This window comes from Lotus japonicus, chromosome 2, assembly GCF_012489685.1.
Source record: "Lotus japonicus ecotype B-129 chromosome 2, LjGifu_v1.2".
In the NCBI taxonomy this organism is placed as follows: Eukaryota; Viridiplantae; Streptophyta; class Magnoliopsida; order Fabales; family Fabaceae; genus Lotus; species Lotus japonicus.
In genome coordinates, this window is record NC_080042.1 from 22,408,528 (window position 1) to 22,425,729 (window position 17,202).

The window sequence follows — 17,202 nt, forward strand, 5'->3', positions numbered from 1 at the left end:
GTGTTTAATGTCGATCAAGACGACATAAACCCCAATGGAAGAGTACTAGAGTACTCGCTGACCGCCCCTCTTCACCGTGAATCGCATCCGTGGTTTCCCCCAATTCCCAAATAGCTACAAGACTTGTCGACATTTCCCCGTCTTTCGCAATCATAACCCATTTAAGTTCCCTATGGTTTTATTCATTAGTAAAAATATTTCAAGTTGAATTAGTCAAGTTATGAGTTTCATTTCCGAAAACTAAGTTCCCTAAGGTCTCTAGTTTCCAAGATTCTAATCCTGCTAAGTTTGCCAAAATCCCACCAAATGTAACCCCCGGGGAAAGTCTAAGTATACTAAAGAATGGCTAGGTCTCAAACCTCGGGTTTGGACTTGCCTAGGGTCGTTCATCCAACCCGAAAGATCAAAAGGAATCAGTTCAATGATTCTTCGCTCCGAAAACGCGTCAATGCGCACAATTTAATAAAACATCAATATCATAAGTCATGGAAACATCATAACAATAATTCATCATCATAACCAATATCAAAGTAATACATAAGTCGAATTTATCGACGCCTATCATGCAATCTTATCTAATAGGTAAGTTGCCCTAACCTCGAGTTGTTCCAGTCTCTTGGTATAGGTTCTCCTCACAAAGTTGCTCCGTAGTACCCAAAGTTCCTTCAACTGAACCTCGGAGAAAACAAAGCAAAAATCGATACAAAATCGATTAGCTCGATCACAACACAACTAATTAACGATAGACAAAGCATTTAAAGCTTCAGAGTACAACAATCGAGCACGAGAGGACGAGTTATCGCAAAAATGAAAACCTCCCCCCCCTAAACATGCTCTCGGCCCTAAAGAGAAAAGGGTTCCGGCGCTTTTACTTCGATCTAAATTAATTCCTAGGTAGTTTTAGGGTAAAACTAGGGTAAAGAAATTGTCGGAAAAATTTTAGAACGACCGGGTCGAATTGCGACTAGTTAGGGGCATTTTGGTCCAAAATTAAAGCTCAAAAACTCAAAGTTAAAACTTCGGAAAACAAATTTGATGGGAACGTTCACAACGACATTTGTAGCAACTAATCCTAAAGGCACTAAGTCGGATTGTGGATTTTCGACAATAAAGTTTCAATATGTGCGAAAAAGGGTTTTTATACAGTTTTTCAGATCTTTGACAACTCGATCGAAATCGGCGAACAACAGCGAGTGTTCTAGGTTGTTGGGTTAGTATAGAAGATGGATCTAAAGAAAAATCGGGAAAATCGAATACTTTTACGTAAAGCTCGAAACTTTGAGCTCAGAAAGAGATAAAAAAACGCGATAAAAAGAATGATCTGAGGTCAGAATCAAGCAAGTTACCTCGATGCCGTGAAATAGAGACAAACTGCTCGAAGATCGGTCAAGAAACGACGAAGTTCTTCCTCCCTCTCCTTCAAACCCGCGGCCTCAAGGTGGTGGAATGGTGATATTTTGTGATTTTTTTACTATTTAAAGGAGAGTGAAATCGCGGGAAAATGAATATTTCGCGATTCTGATTTTTGCAGCACGTTCATCGGAGAATTCTAAGCGAGATTCTGGCGACAGAATTTCAGAACTCAAAACAAATCTCTTGAATTTGAGAAAAACAATCTAAAAGCGGTGTAAGTTAATTTGCTCCGAAAAACTACTTTTTGCTGTGATAGTCGGATGACAAAACTTCGTTCTAAAGAAAGATTGGAAACGTCGAAAGAAATCTGGCAGCGCGGATGGAAACTTCGTTAGAAGCTCCGAATGGAAAAAGTCTTCATTCAGCGTTTGAATTTAGGGTTTTTAAAGAAAAGAATTTAGCGTCGTCGGACTTCCGAGAAACGAATCCTATCGTGCGTAAAGTCCAGAGTTCCGAAATGAAACACTGGTCGAGGGAAAAATAAAGGGAACTTCTTATTTTTCCAAGGATTTGAAATTTCACTTAAACGTTGCTTTAAGAGCGGAATTAGCCTATTCTGGACACTCTCGCCATAAGGCGGGTGTGCAGACGACTCGCACTAACTCCTAAAACGACTATGGTACTATCCTCAAGAAATTCCTGAACTTTTTTCTTCATTAAACTTTCCCAAACAGCAAACTCCTGTCACGCTTACACCGATTCTACGCGTGAGTCGGAAAATAAACATTTAATCCAGTTCTGCAAATCTGGGTCTTACAATACTCCCCTCCAAAAAGAAAGTTTCGTCCAAGAAACTCAGGGTTCCGCGAAAAGTTCGGGATACTGTTCCTTGATCTTGTCTTCTAATTCCCATGTAGCGTCTCCCGTGTCGTTGTTCCATAACACTTTCACTAATGAAATCTGCTTCCCTCTCAGCTGTTTCACTCTTCTATCCCCAATGCTGATCGGTGGTGCCTCAAAAGTCAAATCATCCTTCAGTTCAACGTTGTCTGGCTCAATTACATGTGTCGGGTCTGGAATGTACTTCCTCAACTGCGACACGTGAAAGACATCATGAATGTTGGAAAGAAACGGTGGTAGCGCAATCTGATACGCAACTGGTCCTACACTTTCGACCATACAAAGCTTTATACGGTGCCATCCCAATGCTCGCATGAAAACTATTGTTGTAGGTGAATTCGATCAATGGCTGGAGATCATCCCAGCTTCCTCTGTTGTCTAACACACAAGCACGCAGTAGATCCTCTAACGACTGAATAGTTCTCTCTGTCTGCCCATCAGTTTGTGGATGATACGCCGAACTCAATCTCAGCTTGGTTCCTAATGCCTCATGAAGAGCTCCCCAAAGGTGCGATGTGAACTTCGGATCACTGTCAGACACAATACTCGTCGGAACTCCGTGTAGTCGCACAATCTCTGCCACATGAATCTTAGCCAACTTTTCCACGTTGTAGGTAGTTCTCACTGGTAGAAAATGCGCTGACTTGGTCAAACGATCCACTATTACCCAAATCGAATCGTGACGCTTTTGTGTTCTTGGCAATGCCACCACAAAATCCATGGAGATGCTATCCCATTTCCATTATCGCACATGTAAACTCTGTAACATACCAGCAGGTCTCTCATGCTCTACTTTAGCCTTCTGACAAGTCAAACATGCAGCTACATACTCGACCACTTGCTTCTTCATTCCCGGCCACCAGAAGTTCAGTTTCAAGTCTTGATACATCTTTGTCATTCCAGGATGAATGCTCCACTTGCTCTTGTGTCCTTCATCCATGATCAGCCTTCTCAATTCTGGATTGTTGGGTACACAACCTCCGTCCTTGCATCGTAGGATGTTGTCAGTCCCTATCTTGAACTCCGGGTCTTTCCCTTGAATCACTAAGTTTCTCTTCTCTAGCAGAAACGCATCTTGCAATTGTCGCTCTCTAATCTCTTCCATCAGTCCACTGGCGATTCTGATCATACCGAACTTCAACATTCCCTCAGACGGTGTCACACCCAAACTCATATCTCAAAATTGTTCCAGCAACTCCTGTAAGACCCAAGTTTTTAAGCTTAGAATAAGTGGAAGAGATTTCCATTTACGATTAGGTTTGACGTATCGTGAAGGGAAACCTGAACAAGAGTTTATCGAAAGGAATAAATTTGTGAAGGAGAAAGTTCAGGAAAAGTCTAAGGATTGCATCAAGATCGATAAAAGGTATAGCACGATCGTTACACGCTTAAACCTAGGGCAGAAACCCTAGTAAATAGCTAATTTACGCTTATAGAGACGATGGAAACTAATTCCAAAAATCTTCAGAGAAATGTTAGAACTTCTCTTATTCCATATATAACAAGCGTTTCGAGGCGAAACTCTAGGATCTACGAACGTCCGATTCTAATCATCGGAAGTTTGCTGAAACCAAAACCCTGATAGTTCAAAAACCCTAGAATCAACCGACAATGAAGACTTTCTCTATTCAGAGCTTCTGATGAAGATTCTACACGCGTACACCCATTTCTCTTGATGATCTCAATCTTTCTTCAGAAGGAAGTTTTCTCTTCCGACATTCGATGGAAAAAGTAACTTATCGGGTAAAATAGTTTTACACCGACTTTGCATTAGTCGCCTAAAATACAAGGAGACCTCATTTTAGTTTTGGAATTATTTCGCCAAAACCTATCTTAGAATTCACGGAGAATGAAGCCGGAAAAATCGGAATCGCGAAACTTTCATTTTACCGCGTTTTTCCAACCTCTATCTATAGCCAAGAATGAGAAAAAAACACAAAAATCTTACCCATTTTCTCTCTTGAGGCCGCGAGTTTTCTAAGAGGAGGAGGAGAAGAGATTTTGTTCATTTCTTGCTTGATCGTTGATTCGACAGTTGCTACTTGAAGGTTTCGAGGTATAGTCGCTAATCCTTACCTCTGATCTTCTTTTCCATAGCTTTTCTCTATGTCTTTCTGTGCTCATAGTTTTGAGGTTTTTGCAAAACTATCCTGATAATTCCATTTTTGATTCTAAACATCTTCCCTACGTTCTCCTGAGTATGTTTAGCTAATAATACTGCGCCGATTCTCGAAAAACTACCGTCGAGTTTCAATTCTGCTTAAAATACCCATTTTGGGGTAAAGCTTCGTCCTTTGGGCTGAAAAATATCGCCTTAGCTTAGTGCTAGTAGGATTAGTCGTCATAAACGTCGTTGGTGACGTCCCCATCCAATTTGCTTTTCGAAATTTCAGTTTTGAAATTCTGAGCTAAAAATATTGACCAAAATACCCCTACGACAGTTTTTGATCCGATAATTTTTCCGAGTTTAGAATACCCTTAGTTACGACTAATAATAACCTAGGAACCAAGTTTGATCGAAGAAAAATCGAGCCACCTAATTACCAATAGTGGCCGAGCACCCTAGGGGGGAGGGAGGAAAATTTCTTTTTCAAAAACTTGTCCTTTCGCGCTAGATTATCGTACCTCGGAGTATGTACTACTTCGTGTAGCCTTAGTGAGTATTGATTACTGAGTTTCTGATAGTTTTTGATGGAATTCTGTGGTTTTACTCTAAAGGTTCTTTTTAGGATTTCTCTGAAGAACAAGGAGCTGGTTGTGAAGGAACTTTCGAGGACAACCCTGGAGAATCTACAGGTGAGGGCTACTCACTGAATCTTTAGTTAATGCTTAGGGTCGATGCTTTCGACATTGATTTACTGTTTATGCACTTGTTTGTGTTTGATTGGAAAAATGTTTTCTGAGGCTTCGGCTGACAATGTAGATGTTTCATCTACTGACTGTTTTTGAGATTGACTTACATGCTATGTGCTATGTGGGTAATCTAGGATGTGTGGTGCATGCTTTATATGCTAAGTGCTACGTGTTTATTCTGAGATGTATTGATATATGACATGTTTGTTGACTGTGATGATTTAATTATGTCTTTCGCTGATATCTATGATTCTGAGTAGTGAGAATAGCGGGCAGGTCATGTCGATTTTATTTTGAGAGTTTTGAGAAAGTTTGATAGGACAAATAAGATTCGGGCCTTGTTATGGTGTTTCATGGATCGAGACATTCTCTGGAGTCATTTGGGGATTAGGAGATCCCGAGAACTTATAAGATTTGCGATAAGTCTAAAAGGATATTATTTTGTAAAGAAAATTCATAAGACATTAAACAACCTCTAAATCTTCAAATAATGATAATAAACTCGAAAGGAAGCTTAGGATGCAAATCTTAGTTTTGGAAAGCGAGAAGTGTGGTCGGATCCAAGTGTTGAGAAAACTGTAAGTTCTGAGTATGTTGATACTCCTTCGCTCTTTGAGCAGTTTTTTTAGCCATCCAAGGGATGAGCCGAGAAGCTTCACTGAGGCGTGAGACCTTGTGACAGCGTGGATCTTCACTGAGGCGTGAGACCTCGTGGAAAGCATGGATCTTCACTGAGGCGTGAGACCTCGTGAATAGCATGAAACTTCACTGAAGCGTGAGACTTCGTGCAAGTGTGTAAATTCACTGGGGCGTGAGACCCCGTGAAAGCATAAAACTTCACCGAAGCGTGAGACTTTGTGAATGTGTGAGACTCCACTGAAGCGTGAGACTTCGTGAGAGCATTGGTGACTCGAAGAGATATCGTGAGTGGTTGCACTCATTTTATGATTAATTGTATTTTGTCGCAGAATCGACTGTTACCTTAGGGTAAGCTTTATGGAGACATTAAGTTAGCTAGAACACGTGGCGACGTGTCGAGTGAGGTCGGAGACATTGTTTGGCTAATCACATTTCATTCATGCACACATAGGAGGTTAATACACGGCGTGATACCGGACCTCGGTGGATTCCAAAATGGTCATAAGACCCGGATTTCCGCGTAAGAGCGTTTGTAGACGACTCTTAGTAGCAGACCGAAATGGCAGACCTTCGGGTTTACTGCTGATCTGACTACCGTTGTTGTTGGAGTAAGAGGCACGCGGGCAGAAATGGTCCCACCGTTGCTGGTGCTAGGATTGATCCGTTGATGTCCATCCGTTTCCGGAATGCATATTGGTTAACTGGGTTAACCGGCATCTGCATTTCATGCAACATGCATACTAACTTAGTTGCTGAGTGTGATTGTTACTTGTTAATCCTATTTGGAACATGTTAATTGTTATTACTGTCATTTATGTTCGTTATGGAATATGCAACCCTAGGATGCTATCTCTAGTTATAAGCCTAAGTGGCTATTCTCTTATCTGTACCTATTGGATTTATTATCTACATAATTCTTTGGAGTTGACCCTCGTGTCTTGTGTGTGTGTTTTGGCGGACTACGCCCTTTGTCAGATGTCTTTGGCGGGCTGGTTCACGACTGTTCACCCTTCGGGGGGAACTAGGGTTGGGATGATGGAACAGGAGCGCATCGCGGTTGCGAGAGGAGGACGAATGATGTACATAGACTAGGTCGTTCTGGATTTCGAATTCGGACGACGATCATGCTAGCATGTAGGTTTTAATGCTGGTGTGAGCTCCTCGAGATGAGATTAGTGTAGGAGTAGAGTCATAGCTCTGGATGTCATTGTTTCACTTGGGAACAGGGTAGTTTTCCCGCCGATAGCTTTTTGTGTGGTTTCGCTACGGAAATCACAGAGAGTTGGTTGGACTAGGGGGTCTTGTTTTAGGCCGTTTGGGCTGACTTATTCTTATTTTGAGGGACAGTGTTGCAGACACTTGACCTTTCTTTTGGATTGTACCTTTTGCCTACGGGCGCTACTTTCTACTACTTTCCGTCACTGGAGGATACTCGTGACGAGGTTGCTACTTACAGCGGGGGCTGTAATATATATTGTATATTAGTTCTGTTATCTCTCGCAATTGCGTTTTATTTATTTCAGTCTTGTTTATATTATCGACAAAAAAAAATATTCACGTTTTTCCGCATTAAGTTTATTTTTGGTTACTAAAGTGACGCCACCGAATTCGGGGTGTTACAACTCCAACTCTTTAACCATCATTGACGAGACATGCATCTTCCTACTCAAAGAATCAGCAACTACATTTGCCTTCCCAGGGTGATATTGCAGCGTAAACTCGTAGTCCTTAATGAACTCCATCCATCTTCGTTGTCTCATGTTCAGCTCCTTCTGATCGAATAAATATTTAAGACTCTTGTGATCGCTAAATATCGTGAAAGTACAACCATAGAGGTAATGCCTCCAGATTTTGAGCGAAAACACAATGGTAGCTAACTCCAAATCGTGAGTCGGGTAGTTCTTCTCGTGAGTCTTCAACTGTCTCGAAGCATAAGCTACCACTTTCCGATGTTGCATCAGTACACATCCCAAGCCTTGATGTGAAACATCACAGTAGACCTCATAATGTTCCTCCGGTTGTGGCAAAATAAGCACAGGTGACGTCGTCAAACGTTCCTTCAGAGTCTGAAAACTTGATTCACACGCCTCAGTCCATGCAAAAGGTTGATCCTTCCTCGTAAGTTGAGTCAAAGGTCCAACAATCTTGGCAAATCCCTCAATGAAGCGTCTATAATATCCAGCTAAACCCACAAAACTTCTGATTTTTGTCATTGTCTTCGGTTGTTCCCAAGCCAAAACAGTCTCCACTTTCGCTGGGTCCACAGCTATGCCTTCTCTTGAGATAACATGGCCTAAGAAGTTGACTTCCTCAAGCCAGAATTCACACTTGGAAGTGTTCGCGTACGGCTTTTTCTCTTACAACACTTGTAAAACTTGGCGCAAATGTTCTTCATGTTCCTTAGCGTCCTTCAAATAGGTCAGAATGTCGTCGATAAACACCACTACAAACCGATCCAAAAACTCATGAAAGATGCGGTTCATGAAAACAGCAGGTGCGTTCGTCACCCCAAACGGCATCACTAGGTACTCGTAGTGTCCGTAGAGAGTTCTGAAAGCAGTCTTCTGTATATCCTCAGTCTTCACTTTGATCTGATGATAGCCCGACTTCAAGTCTATCTTGGAGAATACGGCAGCCCCTCGTAGTTGATCCATCAAATCATCTATCCTCGGTAACGAGTATCTGTTCTTGACCGTCGCCTTGTTGAGTTGTCGATAGTCCACGCACAATCTAGACTTTCCGTCTTTCTTCTTGACTAAAAGCACTGGCGCTCCCCACGGTGAGACACTTGGTCGAATGAATCCTTTTGCCGAAAGATCCTCTAACTGAAACTTCAACTCTACTAGCTCTGTAGGTGCCATACGGTACGGTGCGATCGAAATCGGTCCGGTTTCGGGTACAATGTCGATCACGAACTCTACGTCGCGTACTGGCGGTAGTCCAGGTACGTCTCTAGGAAAAACATCAGCAAAGTCTCAAACCACCGGAATGCCATGAACATTCGAGTCCTTCCTCCCCTTCAAACTTAGCAATGAAGAGTACTTCTGAGTGTCCTCGCTCAACGATGCACTAATGTGATTAGTAGAAAGGTACTCGAAAAGATCCGTGTCGGGGAACACCACTTTCTTTCGACTACAGTCCAAAAGACAATGGTAGTGGGATAACCAATCCATCCCTAGGATTACATCTAGGTTTTTAAGGGGTAAGCATACTAGATTGGCATGAAAAGTTCTATCTCTATATACTACTGAACAGTGCATGCATGCGGCATTAGCAAGTAGGGTCCTAGAAGGTGTAGTCACCATAAGATCAAAACTCAAAGCGGTAATAGGCAGATTCAGTCTTGATACGCAATCCTTAGAGACAAAAGAATGAGTTGCACTAGAATCAAAGAGTACAGTTAGAAGGTTATCGTCGATTTCACATTCCCCTCTGATCAAGCCATCCACTCCTTCAGCATCTTCGCCATCCATTGTATAAACTCTTCCCCTCGCAGTTGGGCGCTTTCCACTGGCAGTATTCACAGACGGTTCAGCCTTAGGTGCCTTGCAGTCCACAGCCAGATGCCCCGGTCGATTGTAGTTGAAGCATCTTGGTGGCATTGTGCAACTGCTTGCATAGTGCCCGACTGCTCCACACCTGAAGCAGGTCACATCACGGTTTGGGGTACGGTTTCCCGACCCTCCAGAAGCAGCAGCAGCAGCCATCGGCTTGTAAGATCCTGGGGTAAACCCTCTCCCCGCAGGACGTTGATAAGGTTTCTTCGCCTAAAATCTTCCCCTTCCTTGAAAACTATGAGGTGTCGCCCTCATTGGTCCTCCAACTCCAGCCCTGTTCAATCTCCTGTTCTTCATCAGCTCTACCTCTATAGCCTTCTCAACCAATGCCTGAAACCGCACGATCCCTAACGGTCTCACTGAGTCCTCAATAGCAGCCCTCAGTCCCCTCACAAAGCGCTTGCACATATAGGGTTCATCAACCCGATCACAGAAAAATCGGAAGTGTTTGGCCAAGGATTCCAACTTAGCAGCATACTCCGGAATAGTCATGCTCCCTTGACGAAGAGTCAGAAACTGTGATTCACGCTCGTCACGAGCACTATCAGGAAAATACTTCTCCAGAAAAGCAGCACGAAATGAATTCCAGTTCACCTCCACATGGTTTGCTTCCATGATCCCTCTGGCGCCCCTCCACCAGTACTCAACATCACCCAACAACAGAAAGGTTGCCATGCCCACCTTGGCTCCCTCAGCAGTCTGTAGTACACCAAAGATCTTCTCTATTTCCTCGATCCAGAGATCCGCTTTGTCCGGGTCAGTACCGCCCGAGAACTTAGGTGGTGTAAGACCTGGATTTACAGAGCAAGTTAATTTCCGACTCACGCGTAGAATCAGTGTAAGTGTGACAAGAGTTGCTGTCTGAGAAAGATTGATGAAGAAGAAAGTTCAGGAATTGCTTGAGGAATGTTGCGTAGTTGTTTAAGGAATTAGTGCGAGTCGTCTGCACACCTGCTTTATGGCGAGCGTGTCCAGAATAGGCTAATTTCGCTTTTAGAGCAACGTTTTAAGTGAGATTTCAAATCCTTGGAAAATTCAAAGGTTCTCTTTATTTTTCCTTCGACCAGCGTTTCATTTCGGAACCCTGGACTGTACGCACGATAGTGTTCACTTTTCGGAAGTCCGACGACGCTAATTTCTTTGCTTCGAAACCCTAAATTCAAGCGCTGGATGAAGACTTTTTCTATTCGGGACTTCTAACGAAGTTTCCGTCCGCGAGACAGATTTTTTTCGACATTTCCAATCTTTCTCCAGAACAAAGTTTTGTCGTCTGACCATCACAACAAAAAGTAGTTTTTCGGGACAGATTAACTTACACTGCTTTTGAGATTTTAGATATCGTTTTTCCCAAATGTCAAGGATTTGTTTTGAGTTCTGGAATTCTGACGCCAGAAGCTCTCTTAGAATTCATCGGTGAACGTGCTGCAAAAATCGGAATCGCGAAATTTTCATTTTCCCGTGATTTCACCTTCCTATAAATAGCTGAAAAATCAAAATATCTTCACTTTCTTTCCATTTGGGGCCGCGGTTTAAGGAGAGGAGAGGAGAGGAGATTTTCGCCGAAACTTGACCGATCTTCGCGCAGTTCGTTCCTACTTCAAGGTATCGAGGTAACTAGCTTGATTCTTACCTCTGATCATCGTTTCTACTGAGTTTCTTTAGTTGTTTCTGTGCTCAAAGTTTTGAGCTTTTTGTAAAATTGTCCATTTTTCCTGATTTCTCTGTTGGGGTTTGTTCTCTACATGCCCAAGAGCCTAGAACCTTCGTCGGTATTCGCCGATTTGGATCGAGTTGTCCAAGATCTGAAAAACTGTTTCAAAACCCTTTTTGTCGCACATTTCGAAACTTTATTGTCGAAAAATTGTAATCTGACTTCGTGCCTTTAGGATTAGTTGTCACGGATGTCGTTAGGATCATTGCTGTCGAATTTGTTTTCCGAACTGATAACTTTGAGGTTTTGAGCTTTTATTTTGGACCAAAACGCCCCTGAATAGCCGTATTTCGATCCGATCGTTCGAAAATTTTTCCGACAGTTTCTTTGCCTTAGTTTTACCCTAAAACTATCTTGTAAACAGATTTGATCGAAGAAAAGGAGCCGAAGCTCTTTTCTCTTTATGGCCGAGAGCTTAGTCAAGGGGGGGGGGAGTTTTCGTTTTCGAAAACTTGTCTTTTCGTATCCGATTGTTGTATTTTGAAGCTTTAATGCTGTGTCTATCGTTTATGAGTTGTATTGCGATCGAACTAATCGATTTTGTTTGGATTCTGCTTTGTTTTCTCCGAGGTTCAGTGGAAGGAACTTTGGGTTTTGCAGAGCATTCGTGTGAAGGAAGTTTTAACCACGAGACTGGAGCAGCTCGAGGTTAGGGCAACTTACTATTAGCTATGACTGCATGATAGGCGTCGATGAATTCGACTTATGCTTTACTTTGATGTTGATTATGTTGATGAACTGATGTTATGATGTTTTATATAATTGATGATGTTGAGATGTTATTGAATTGTGCGTTTTGACGCGACTTCGGAGTGGGGATTCATTGATCTGGTGTTAATTGATATTTCGGGTTGGATGAACAACCCTAGGCAAGTCCAAACTCAAGGGTTTGAGACTTAGCCATTTGTTGTATACTTAGACTTTCCCCGGGAAATTGCTTTTGGTGGGTTTTTGGAAAACTTAGAAGGAAATAGATTTTGAAAACTAGAGACTTTGGGAGACTTAGACTTTAAGAAATAAACTCATAACTTGACTAATCCAATTCGAAACGTTTTTACTAAACGAATAAATATAGGGAACCTAAAGGGGAAAATGATTGTGAAAGACGGGGAAAAGTCGACTTTTGTTGTTCGAGTTGTGTTGTATTGACCGACACTAACTCTTGGGTTTTGTTGTTCGAGTTGTGTTGTATTGACCGACACTAACTCTTGGGTTTTGTTGTTCGAGTTGTGTTGTATTGACCGACACTAACTCCGAGTTGTGTTGTATTGACCGAAACTAACTCTTGGGTTTGTTTTGATTTTGGGTTTGAGCTAAACGCTTGTGTTGTGAGGACGATTCGATGTTTGGCTAACCATATTGCATCATTTGGTGAATAACGGGAATGGTTCACCATTGCATCATTTGGTGAATAACGGGAATGGTTCACCAATGCATTATTGATGAATAACGGGAATGGTTCATCATACAGTGAATAACGGGAATGGTTCACCAAGAGTGAAGAACGGGAATGCTTCACTAGTGAAGAACGGGAATGCTTCACTTGTGGCGAACGGGAACGCGTCACAAATATCCGGATCATATTGATTGCATTTCACGCATACATTCACTCTGACTGGAATTGTGTGCTGTTTGATTTATTGAAGCATTGTTAGAGCCAATAACATGCTAGGATTATTTATATGTACATATCAACATATATATATATATATATATATATATATCTATACCCCTGTCACATGTTGAGTGTATATCTACTTATTTCCGTGAGTTGATCCTAGCGCCTTGGCTTTGGTTTCATGTTTGTGTTTGGGCGGTCGGCCTGCTGCCAGATGTCGACGGTGGTTTGGGTTTCGATGGTCTCTCCCTCGGGGGGGATCAGGTTTGAGTTGGAGGACCGTACTGACGAGCGTGGACGTCTGATGGAGGGAGTTCTACGACGCATGGAGCTGAGCTTCAACTTGCCGTCTTCAGTTCGCTGTGGACTCGGATATGTGAGCAGTAATGGGAGGGTAGGTTTAGGCAGGAGTCATATTTTGTGTAGAGCTCTGATTCGTTTTACTTTTGGGACAGGGTAGGTTCCCGACGCATGGCTTTTTGTGTGGTTCTCTTGCTGAGGATCACAGAGAGTCTGTCGGACTATAGGGGTCTTGTGGTGAGGCCATCTTGGGGCCGACTTTCTCATTGGATGACTGTACTTAAAACTTTTTACTCACACTTCTGGGATCTGTATATATTTGCCTGCGGGCACACTACTTTGGAGTCACTGCGAGTGCGCGTGACGTGGGAGTGCAGCTGAGGCGGTACATGTGTATATATTTGTATATCGGTTAGTTAGTTGTTGGGTTATGTCTTTATTTTCTATCGTTTTATCTTTAAGGAATCAAACGAAAAAAAAATTACCTGTTTTCCGCGTAAAGTTTATTTTTGGTTACTAAAGTGACACCCGGAAATCGGGGTGTTACAGGTGGATCCTGTCTCATGAACTCATTCAGCCCCTTGTTCTGATCCAGAGTCACCTCCCTCTGATGCTGGTGTTGATCACGCGCTTCCTCCGCAGCACGCCTCTGAGCGTTGTCATTTGCCTGATTAGTCATTGCCTGGGCCATAGTGGCCATCATCTCCGCTAGCTGATTTGTATTCACCATCGTCTGTTACCCTATGGAAACGGTTAGTCCTAATCGTATGATGGCACCATAAACTATTCCATATGATCAAGTAACAATGCAATCAATTAGAGCGAAGATCGCTCTGCAGACAATCAATTTTCACTCTTTGCAGACTCACACAACCTAGCACAGAAGACCTATTCCCCAAAGACTTCCAAAAGACTCAACCTGGCTCTGATACCACAATGTAACACCCCGATTTCCAGGTGTCACTATAGTAACCCAAAAATAAACTTTAAGCGGAAAACATGTATTTTTTTTTTCGTTTGATTCTTTTTCTTTTTAAATAAAGAGATGGAAAGTAAAGACATAACCCAGCAATTAAACTAACCGATGTACATCATATAAACATGTACAGCCTCAGCTGCACTCCAACGTCACGCGCACTCGCAGTGACTCCAAAGTAGTGTGCGCGTAGGCAAATATATACAGATTCAGAAGTGTGAGTGAGAAAGTTATAAGTACAATCCACTAGGAGAAAGTCAGCCTCAAAATGGCCTAAGCAAAGACCCCTACAGTCCGACTGACTCTCTGTGATCCTCCAGCAAGAGAACCACACAAAAAGCCATGCGTCGGGAACCTACCCTGTCCCAAAACAAAACGAATCAGAGCTCTACACAAAATATGACTCCTACCTAAACCTACCCTCCAATACCGCTTAAGGCTCCTCCTCCTCCTCCTCGTCAGATGAAGATGAAGTTGAAGGTGGTGAAGGTGGTCTCCGGCCACTGCCTGGTCCACCGCGAACTGCAGACAGTAGGTTGAAGCTCAACTCCACGCGGTGTAGAACTCCCTTCGTCAGACGTCCACGCTCGTCAGTACGATCCTCCATGACCCTTCCCCGGTGCGTCGCCCGATGATCCACAGGATCGATCACCCAAGCGGTGGGGGTACGTCGGTCAACCAGCTCAAACCTGATCCCCCCCGAGGGAGAGACCATCGAAACCCAAACCGCCATCGACATCTGGCAGCAGGCCGACCGCCCAAACACAAACATGAAACCAAAGCCAAGGCGCTAGGGTCAACTCACGGAATAGAGTAATTATACAAACAACATGTGATTGAGGGATATATATATATATATAATAACATATATTCCTAGCTTGTTATCGGCTCTAACAATTATTCAGTAATGCAAACAGCACACAATTCCAGTCAGGGTGAATGTATGCGTGAAATGCCGTTCAATATGATCCGGATAGTTGTTTGGGATGGGCACCATCGAGTCAGTCCTAACACCGGCCTAGTGTTTAACCATTTCCGCTCGGGTGTCACTTACAAACCCATGCATAGTCAGATCAGTCCCAACCACCCTAGGTCGTACCACTCTGCCCGCTATGCCGAAGATACACCCAGGTGTTCTTCGATGAAGGTCGTCCCAACCTTCGTGAAGCCGTCCCAACTTCACCGAGGCCCAATCTTTCGATCGTACAAACCTCAAATGTATGCATGATGCAATATGGTTAGCCAAACATCGAATCGTCCTCGCACGTACGCGTTTAACTAAAAGAAGATCCCAATGTAAAAACCCAAGTGTTTAATGTCGATCAAGACGACATAAACCCCAATGGAAGAGTACTAGAGTACTCGCTGACCGCCCCTCTTCACCGTGAATCGCATCCGTGGTTTCCCCCAATTCCCAAATAGCTACAAGACTTGTCGACATTTCCCCGTCTTTCGCAATCATAACCCATTTAAGTTCCCTATGGTTTTATTCATTAGTAAAAATATTTCAAGTTGAATTAGTCAAGTTATGAGTTTCATTTCCGAAAACTAAGTTCCCTAAGGTCTCTAGTTTCCAAGATTCTAATCCTGCTAAGTTTGCCAAAATCCCACCAAATGTAACCCCCGGGGAAAGTCTAACTATACTAAAGAATGGCTAGGTCTCAAACCTCGGGTTTGGACTTGCCTAGGGTCGTTCATCCAACCCGAAAGATCAAAAGGAATCAGTTCAGTGATTCTTCGCTCCGAAAACGCGTCAATGCGCACAATTTAATAAAACATCAATATCATAAGTCATGGAAACAACATAACAATAATTCATCATCATAACCAATATCAAAGTAATACACAAGTCGAATTTATCGACGCCTATCATGCAATCTTATCTAATAGGTAAGTTGCCCTAACCTCGAGTTGTTCCAGTCTCTTGGTATAGGTTCTCTTCACAAAGTTGCTCCGTAGTACCCAAAGTTCCTTCAACTGAACCTCGGAGAAAACAAAGCAGAAATCCATACAAAATCGATTAGCTCGATCACAACACAACTAATTAACGATAGACAAAGCATTTAAAGCTTCAGAGTACAACAATCGAGCACGAGAGGACGAGTTATCGCAAAAACGAAAACCTCCCCCCCCCCAAACATGCTCTCAGCCCTAAAGAGAAAAGGGTTCCAGCGCTTTTTCTTCGATCTAAATTAATTCCTAGGTAGTTTTAGGGTAAAACTAGGGTAAAGAAATTGTCGAAAAAATTTTAGAACGACCGGGTCGAATTACGACTAGTTAGGGGCATTTTGGTCCAAAATTAAAGCTCAAAAACTCAAAGTTAAAACTTCGGAAAACAAATTTGATGGGAACGTTCACAACGACATTTGAAGCAATTAATCCTAAATGCACTAAGTCGGATTGTGGCTTTTCGACAATAAAGTTTCAATATGTGCGAAAAAGGGTTTTTATACAGTTTTTCAGATCTTTGACAACTCGATCGAAATCGGCGAACAACAGCGAGTGTTCTAGGTTGCTGGGTAAGTCTAGAAGATGGATCTAAAGAAAAATCGGGAAAATCGAATACTTTTACGTAAAGCTCGAAACTTTGAGCTCAGAAAGAGATAAAGAAACGCGATAAAAAGAATGATCAGAGGTAAGAATCAAGCAAGTTGCCTCGATGCCGTGAAATAGAGACAAACTGCTCGAAGATCGGTCAAGAAACGACGAAGTTCTTCCTCCCTCTTCTCTCCTTCAAACCCGCGGCCTCAAGGTGGTGGAATGGTGATATTTTGTGATTTTTTTATAGGAGAGTGAAATTGCGGGAAAATGAATATTTCACGATTCCGATTTTTGCAGCAGGTTCATCGGTGAATTCTAAGCGAGATTCTGGAGACAGAATTCCAGAACTCAAAACAAATCTCTTGAATTTGAGAAAAACAATCTAAAAGCGGTGTAAGTTAATTTGCTCCGAAAAACTACTTTTTGCTGTGATAGTCGGATGACAAAACTTCGTTCTGAAGAAAGATTGGAAACGTCGAAAGAAATCTGGCAACGCGGATGGAAACTTCGTTAGAAGCTCCGAATGGAAAAAGTCTTCATTCAGCGTTTGAATTTAGGGTTTTTAGAGAAAAGAATTTAGCATCGTCGGACTTCTGAGAAACGAATCTTATCGTGCGTAAAGTCCAGAGTTCCGAAATGAAACACTGGTCGAGGGAAAAATAAAGAGAACTTCTTATTTTTCCAAGGATTTGAAATTTCACTTAAACGTTGCTTTAAGAGCGGAATTAGCCTATTATGGACACTCTCGCCATAA